Below are 9477 nucleotides of genomic sequence, written 5' to 3' on the forward strand. Positions count from 1 at the left end.
GAGCCTGCTTCTCCCTCTGCCTGTCACTCCGCCTGCTTGTTCTCTCTCTCTCTGACAAATAAATAAATAAATCTTTTTTAAAAAGGTTTATTTGTTTAGTTGAGAGAGAGAAAGAGCACAAGTGAGGGGAAGAGGCAGAGGGAGAAGGAGAAGCAGATTCCCCACCAAGCAGGAAGCCCGACGCAGGGCTCCATCCCAGGACCCCAGGACCATGACTTGAGCTGAAGGGAGATTTTTAACTGACTGAGCCACCCAGGCACCCCAGTTTTGGAACATCTTTATCACACCCAGAAGAAATCCTGCACCATTTGGCCACCATCCTCCAATCCCTCCACTCTTCAGCCCTTGGTGATCACTAACCTACTTTCTATCTCAAGAGATTGGCCTGGACATTTCATATAAATGGAATCATAAAACTGTGGTCTTTTATGACTGGCTTCTTTCACTTAGCATAATGTTTTCAACTTATCAGTACTTCATTTCTTTATACGGCTATTGAATAATATTCTATTGTATGGATACACCACATTTTATTTTTCCTTTCAACAGTTGATAGATATTTGGATTGTTTCCACCTTTTAACTATTGTGAATAATGTTGCTAAGAACATTCATGAGAATGCAGCCATCTGCAAGCCAGAAACAGCCCTCACCAGAAACACTGACACTCTGATCTCAGACTTCCAACCTCCAAAACTGAGAAATAAATTTCTGTTGTTTAAGCCACCCAGCCTATGATACTTTGTTATAGCAGCCTGAGCTAACTAAGAAATTTTTTGTTGTTGTTGCCTATGCTTTTGATGTCAAATCTAAAACTCCATTGCCAAATCCAAGGTCATGAAGATTTACCTGTATGCTTTCTCTGAACAGTTTTTTGGTTTAAGCTCTTGTGTTTAGGTCTTTAATCCATTTTTAGTTCATTTTTGTATATGGTGTGAGGAAAGGGTCCAACTTCATTCCTTTTGTGTGTGGATGTCTCAGCACCATTTGTTGTCGAGACTGTTCTCTATTAAATAATCTTGGCATCATTGTAAAAATCAATTGGCCATAAATGTATGGGTTAATTTTTGGATTCTCAATTCTTCACTGGTCTATATGCCTATTCTTTGCCAGGTCCCACACTGTTTTGATTACTGTAGCTTTGTAGTAAATTTTGAAATTGAGAATCAGGGGTGCCTGGGTGGCTCAGATGGTTAAGTGTTTGCCTTCGGCTCAGGTCGTGATCCCAGGGTCCTGGGATCAAGTCCCACGTTGGGCTCCCTCCTCAGCGGGGAGCCTGCTTCTCCCTCTGCCTCTCTCTCTCTCTCTGTCTCTTATGAATAAATAAATAAAATCTTAAAAAAAAGAAATTAAGAATCATAAGTCCTCCAGCTTTACTATTTTTTTCAATATTGTTTTAGCTATTCTTGATCCCTTGAATTTCCATATGAATTTTAGGATCAGCTTTCTCCATATCTTCCCAGAAGCCAGCTTGGATTTTGATAAGGACTGAATTGAATCTGTAGACCAATTTGGAGAGCATCATCATTTTAAAAATATTAAACCTTCCTACTCATGAACATGGGACATCTTTCAATTTTTTTTTAAAGATTTTATTTATTTATTTGTCAGAGAGAGAGAGTATGCACACAAGCAGGGGGAGCGACAGAGGGAGAAGCAGGCTCCCTGCTGAACAAGAAGCCCAACATGGAACTCGATCCCAGGACCCTGGGATCATGTCCTAAGCCAAAGGCAGATGCCCAACCAACTGAGCCACCCAGGCATCCCAACATCTCTCAATTCATTTAGATTTCTTATTTCTTTCAACAATGTGTTGTAGTTTTCAGGTATTAATTCTGCACTCCTTTTGTTAAATTTATTTCTAAATATCTTGTTCTTTTTGATGCTACTGTAAATTGAATTGTTTTCTTAACTTCATTTTTGGAATGGTCATTGCAAGTATATAGAAATACAATTGATTTTTTTTAAGATTTTATTTATTTATTTGACACAGAGAGAGACAGCAAGAGAGGGAACACAAGCAGGGGGAATGGGAGAGGGAGAAGCAGACTCCCAGTGGAGCAGGGAGCCCGACATGGGGCTCAATCCCAGGATCCTGGGATCATGACCCGAGCTGAAGCCAGATGTCTAATGACTGAGCTACCCAGGTGCCCCAAGAAATACAATTGATTTTTTAACAACTTTATTGAGATATAAATCATACATAAAATTCACTCATTTAAAGTATACAATTCAATGGTAGAAACGCAATTGATTGATATATACTCTATTATCTTGCAAACTTGCTGAACTCCTTTATTACTTCTAACAGTTTTTAGTGGATTCATAGGAATACAGGGTCATATTGCTTTCTTTTTTCCAACCTGGATTCCTTCCTTCCCACTCCCTCTCCAATTGCCCTGGATCGAAACTCCAGTACAATAAAAGCTGTGAGAGCACATACTCTTTTCTTTTTCCTTATTTTAGGGCATTTAATCTTTCACCATTAAAAGTATTATGTTAGCTGTGGGTTTTTCATAGCTCCTTTCATCAGGTTGAGGAAATTCCATTCTATTCCTAATTTGTTAAGTGTTTTTATCCTGAAACAGTGTTGGATTTTCTCAAATGATTTTTTTTCTGCATCTATTTATGTTCATTAAGTCAGTGATAAAGTCTCCTCTCTCATTCTTGATTTTAGTAATTTGAAGCTTCTTTTTTTCTTGGTTAATCTAGCTAAAAATCTTGTCAGTTCTGTTGATCTTTTCAAAGAACCAACATTTAGGTTGTTGATTTTTCTCTATAGTTTTTCTATTCTCTGTTTCATTTCCACTCTAATCTTTATTATTTCCTTTCTTTTGCTTGCTTTAATTTTGCTGTGCTCCTCCCTGGGTGGCTCAGTCGTTAGGTGTCTGCCTTCGGCTCAGGTCATGGTCCCAGGGTCCTGGGATCAAGCCCCGCATCGGGCTCCCTGCTCAGCGGGAAGCCTGCTTCTCTCTCTCCCACTCCCCCTGCTTGTGTTCCCTCTCTCGCTGTCTCTCTCTGTCAAATAAATAAATAAAATCTTTAAAAAAAAATTTTGCTGTGCTCCTCTTTTTCCTTAAATGTCTTAAGGTAGAAGGTTAAGTTATAATGATTACAGAGCATTCCTCTTTTATAATACAGGTGCTTATAGCTATAAATTTCCCTCTCAGCACTGCTTTAGCTGCACCCCATAGATTTTATTATTGTGTCTTCATTTTCATCATTTCAGTGTATTTTCTAGTCTCTCCTGTTATTTCTTCTTTGACCTGTTGGTTATTAAGGAGTGTGTTTATTCCATATATTTGTGAATTTCCCAAATTTCTTTCAGTTGTTGATTTCTAATTTCATTTCATTGTAGTTGGAGAACTTTGAAAAATTTCAGTCCTTTTAAATTTAGTGAGGTTTGTTTTATGATCTAGTATATTGTCTATCCCAGAGAATGCTCTATGCACACTTGAGAAGAATTTATATTCTGCTACTGTTGGACAGTGTTCTATAGATGTCTGTTAGGATTAGTTGGTGTATAGTGTTCAAATCTTCTATTTCCTTTTGATCTTCTGCCTAGTTATTCTACCCACTATTGAAAGTGAAGTATTGAAGTCTGCAACAATTATTGTCAGATTGCCTATCTTTCCCTTTATTTTCTGTCAGTTTTTGCTTCATATATTTTGGTGCTCTGTTGTTAGGTATATATGTTTATTGTTATGTCTTCCTGACAGGTTGGTCCTTTTGTCATTATAAAATTCCCCTCTTTATCTTAATTACATTTTTTTTTAAACCTCTTTTTTGGGGATGGCTGGGTGGCTCAGTTGGTTAAGCATCTGCCTTAGGCTCAGGTTATGATCCCAGAGTCCTGGAATCAAGTCCTGCATTGGGCTCCCTGCTCAGTGGAGAGCCTGTTTCTCCCTCTGCCCCTGCCCCTGCCCCCTGCTCATGCTCTCTCTCTCTCTCTCTCTTAAAAATAAATAAAATCTTAAAAAAAATAAAATAAAACCTATTTTGGGGTGCCTGGGTGGCTCAATCATTAAGCGTCTGCCTTTGGCTCCAGTCATAATCCCAGGGTCCTGGGATCAAGCCCCGCATCAGGCTCCCTGCATGGTGGGAGGCCTGCTTCTCCCTCTCCCACTCCCCCTACTTGTGTTCCCTCTCTCGCTGTCTCTCTCTGTCAAGTAAATAAATAAAATCTTTAAAAAAAAAAACCTATTTTGCCTAATATCATTATATTCACTCCAGATTTCTCTTGAGGCTCTGTTCATTTTTCTTCTTCTTCTTTTTCCTGTTTGTTTGTTTGTTTTTAATAATCTCTATTGATCTATCTTCAAGCTCACTAATTCTTTCTTCTACCAGTTCAAATCTACTATTGAACCTCTCCAGTGAGTTTTTTTTATTTCAGGTATTGTATTTTCTAACTCCACAAAATCCATTAGATCCTTTTTATAATTACTATCTCTTTATTTATATTCTCTACATAGTGACAGATTGTCATCACATTCTCTTATTTCTTTGATCATGATTTCCTTTAGTTCTTTGAATATGACCACTTTGAAGTCTCTGTTAAGCCTGACATCTGTCCTCACAGGCAGTTTCTATTGCTTACTTTTTATCCTATGTATAGGGTCACATTTTCCTGTTTCTTCAAATGTTTCATAATTTTTGTTGAAATTAGACACTCCAAATAATAAATCATCACAACTTTGGATACCAGCCCCTTCCCTCTTCATCCAGGGTTTGTTATTATTGTTTGGCTCTTTGTTTATCAACTGGCTGAACTCTTTTAGTGAAGTCTACTTCATCCACATTGTGAAGTTTCTGATGTTGCTCTTCAGAGACTGCAGTATTGGGCATGTACACAGTCACCCTAGGATGACAGTACATTTTAGCAGGGCTCTCTTCCACTCTCTCTTTCCTTGATCACTCCCAGCTCGTAGGCTTCACTAATTGCCATTGTGCTATTGTGCTATTGTTTGTGACAATTCCCTGGGACATAAATTACTCCAGAGTCTAATCCAGTTAAATTTGTACTCCTTTGCAGGGGTAGTTTCTGAAGTCAGTGTTTGAGGTTTGTTCTGTTTGTTCTTTCCCTGGTTCTCTCTGCTAAACTAGCTGGTCTGTGGTTTAGCTTATATCACTCATAAAGCTACCAGCCCTTTCTTAATTGCTTTCTCACAAAACCCCCATTGTTTTTTTAAGAGCATCCTTAGACTTGAACTTCCCCACATTCGGTATCAAATAGTCTGTCCTGAAGGGAGAAGCTTAGGGTTCTCCATTTTAGAGCCTGCCTCTTCCCCTGCACAAAATCCCAGAGCCAGGTTTCTGAGCTTGGGGCAGGGATGATGATGTCTTTCTCCCTGAGTACACCCTTGCTTTAAGAGGAAGGTGCTGGGTGGGAGAGTAGCCTCTAATCTTCTCAGTTTGCCTCTTGCAACATGTTATCTCTGCCCTACAAACAATCTGGAATTGGGCCCTGTGTTCGTAGCATGCAGCCCCTGAGATAGAACCTCTACCTCAACCTCTCAGCTGCACTTGTTGTAATTTAACCTCTGCAAGAAATAGCTGGTGTGGATGGGAAATGCTGGTGGTCTGAGTCTCCTCCTCCTGGAAAGCTATCACTGCCCTGAATAGGGAGTTGGGGGAAGAGGGAGCACTGTGTTCTTTGCTGGAGTCCTGGGGTAGTGTTTCCTTCAGGCTGAGCTGGGAGAGGGAAGGGAGGGAGCAGGTCATGGTTCAAATGTCACAGACCTGCTGTTCTTACCAAGTAGATTTTTCTTGAATAAATGTTTCTTAATTTATTGTATGTCCTAAAAACCATCGCAAGACCTTAAATGGTTGCTGTTTTTTATGATATTAACCAGTTATGCCTGTTTGACTGTGAAGCAGGTCCATGGAACTCCTGACAAAGATGCTCTTTGACCAAACTTTAGACAGGCTCTTCTGAGCCTCCTCTTCAAAAAGGGCTTGTCTTTGGGCCCTGTCCTTGGCCTGCTGAAAACAGTCTTAGCAAAGAATCCTACTAATCCAATCCCCTACCCTTGAGATCTGACCACCTTTGATAGCTCATCAAGTTCCTCCTCTCCCATCTTGATACCTGGTCACCTTGGCCTGTTATCTATTCAGTTAAGTCAGTTTACCAAGAACCCCCTACCCTTGACTATTACCTAGTAATAGTCCATGCACTGACTCCCTCACTCTGCTTTCTGGCTCTGTAGCCCATTACTTGTCCTAACTGTATTTGGAATTGAACTCACTCCTATACGGAAGTCCCCTTCCCCCATTGTAATAGTACTGGATAAAATCTCCCTTTACTACTTTTTTTAAGATTTATTTATTTATTTATTTATTTGAGAGAGAGAGAGAGAGCAGGGGGAGGAGCAGAAGGAGAGGGAGAGGAAGAGAATCTCCAGCAGATGCCCTGCTAAGTGCGGAGCCAGACACGGGGCCTTGATCCCAGGACCCTAAGATCATGACCTGAGCCAAAACCAAGTCAGACACTTAACTGACTGAGCCACACAGGCACCCCCTCCCTTTACTACTTTTAACTAGCATTCATCTATTTCTCTTTGACATGCTCACACTGACATTCCAGAAATGAATCCCCACATAACAGTTTTCTAACACACCATATCATATGCAGTGTCTCAGTCCACAAGTCATGGAATAAAAAAGTTAAGAACTGTCAAAAGTATTGCTGAAGTATCACATATATTACTAATATATTACCTGTGTATTACATAAAGTATCACATATAATTTCATTTCCTTCCAAATCTTCATTCCTGATACTTAGCTCTCACAAATGCCTTTGATTTTATTTTACTTTTTATATTAGATCTTTTTTGTTTGCTTTTAATTCCAGTTAACATACAGTGTAATATTAGTTTCAGGTGTATGATATAGTGATTCAACACTTCCATACAACACCCAGTGCTCATCATGTCAAGTGCACTCCTTAATCCCTATCCCATCCCCATCCCCCCTCTGGTAACCATCAGACTGTTCATAATTAAGAGTGTGTTTATTGCTTTGTCTCTCTCTCTCTTATTTTTTTTCCTTTGCTTGTTCGTTTTGTTTCTTAAATTCCACATAGGAGTGAAATCATATGGTATTTGTCATTCTCTGACTGACTTATTTCACTTAGCATAATACACTCTAGCTCTATCCACACCATTGCAAATGGCAAGATTTCGTTCTTTTTATGGCTGAGTAATATTCCATTGTACATATATTCCCTATTTTCTTTATCCATTCATCAATCGATGGACATCTGGGCTGCTTCCAGATCTTGGCTATTGTAAATAATGCTGCTATAAATATAGGGGTGCATGTATCCCTTTGAATCAGTGTTCTTGTATTCTTCGGGTAAATACCTAGTAGTGCAATTGCTGGGTTGTAGGGTAGCTCTATTTTCAACTTTTCAAGGAAACTCCATACTGTTTTCCAGAGTGGCTGCACCAGTTTGAGTCCCACCAACAGTGTAGGAGGGTTCCCCTTTCTCCGCATCCCCGCCAACATCTGTCGTTTCCTGACTTGTTAATTTTAGCCATTCTGACAGGTATAAGGTGATATAGCTCATTGTAGTTTGACTTGCATTTCCCTAATGATGAGTGATGTTGAGCATCTTTTCATGTGTCTGTTAGCCATCTATATGTCTTCTTTGGAAAAATGTCTATGTTTTCTGCCCATTTTTAAATTAGATTATTTGTTTTTGGGGTGCTGAATTTGATAAGTTCTTTATGTACTTTCAATACTAGCCCTTTATCAGATGTCATTTGCAAATATCTTTCCCCATTCCATTAGTTGCTTTTTAGTTTTGTTGACTGTTTCCTTTGCTATGCAGAAGCCTTTTATTTTGATGACGTCCCAATAGTTTATTTTGCCTCAGGACACATATCTAGAAAAAGTTGCTATGGCCAGTATCAAGAGGTTACTGCCTGTATTCTCCTCTAGGATTTTTATGGTTTCATGTCTCACACTTAGGTCTTTAATCCATTTTGGATTTATTTTTGTGTGTGGTGTAAGAAAGTGGTCCAGTTTCATCCTTTTGCATGTTACTGTCCAGTTTTCCCAACACCATTTGTTGAAGAGACTTTTTTCCCATTGGTTATTCTTTCCTGCTTTGTCAAAGATTAATTTGACCATAGAATTGTGGGTTCATTTCTGGATTTCCCATTCTGTTCTATTGATCTATGCATCCATTTTGTGCCAGTACCCTACTGTTTTGATTACTACAGCTTTTTATATATAACTAGAAGTCTGGAATTGTGATGCCTCCCACTTTGCTTTGCTTTTCAAGGTTGCTTTGGCTATTCATGGTTTTTTGTGGTTCCATACAAATTTTAGGATTGTTTGTTCTAGCTCTGTGAAAAATGCTGGTATTTTGATAGGGATTCCATTAAATGTACAGATTGCTTCGGGTAATATAGACATCTTAACAATATTTGTTCTTCCAATCCATTAGCATGGAATGTCTTTCCATTTTTTTGTGTTGTCTTGAATTTCTTTCATCAGTGTTTTCAGAGTACAAGTCTTTCACCTATTTGGTTAGGTTTATTCCTAGGTATCTTATTATTTTGCATGCAACTATAAATGGGATTGTTTTCTTAATTTCTCTTTCTGCTGCTTTGTTATTGGTGTATAGAAATGCAATAGATTTCTGTACATTGGTTTTTTTATCCGGCAACTTTACTGAATTCATTTACCAGTTCTAGCAGTTTTTGGTAGAGTCTTTAGGGTTTTCTATATATAATATCATGTCATCTGCACACAGTGAAAATTTTATTTCTTCCTTACCAATTTGAATTCATTTCTCTTTGTTGATTGCTGTGGCAAGGTCTGTGATTTTAAAGTTTCCAAAATTTTGCATACCTATTGCTACTATCTCAATAACTTCTGTACAAGTCTCTTACCACTGTGTTCAGCACATTGTCAGCTACCAAAGCCATGGGCATACAGCTCAATTCATGTTAATGTTTCAGTCTGCAGCACAACGGTGGATAAAAATGGATAAAAATATAACAAGTCTCTGAGACTTACCTATGCATGTGGCATAATTCCACTTCAAGACCCCAGGCTATACCCGATAGCTAGTTCTAGCTCTGCATCCTCCAATACATGCTCATAATCTAAGGTAGTCATAGGAGATAAAAATGGAAGCATGACCCCACAGAACTCATCACAACTCCTTGCCATTCTGTTGACAAGATGTAAGTAAGAAGCTTAAAAGAACAGCTGAGCGACATTCATTCTAAGAGGCTAAAGGAGATGGCCAAGTAGTAATAACTTCCTATCACTCCCTAATTCATGAAAGGACTCCTCCTTCTTCTCTGACTTTGGAATAGGCCCAGGTTGTCAGAATATGGTGGAATGAGGATGGAAGTTGGAGAGAATAAGCCTAGTTGTTGTCATTATACTTTTTCTGGTAAGCATCACAAATGCTTTATATCACTGCCATGTTTTCCAAGCAGGACCAAAATCCAATATGA

The sequence above is a fragment of the Callorhinus ursinus genome, unplaced genomic scaffold (assembly GCF_003265705.2).
Source record: "Callorhinus ursinus isolate GAN/ISIS: 27379988/994484 unplaced genomic scaffold, GSC_fseal_2.0 scaffold21, whole genome shotgun sequence".
Classification (NCBI taxonomy): Eukaryota; Metazoa; Chordata; class Mammalia; order Carnivora; family Otariidae; genus Callorhinus; species Callorhinus ursinus.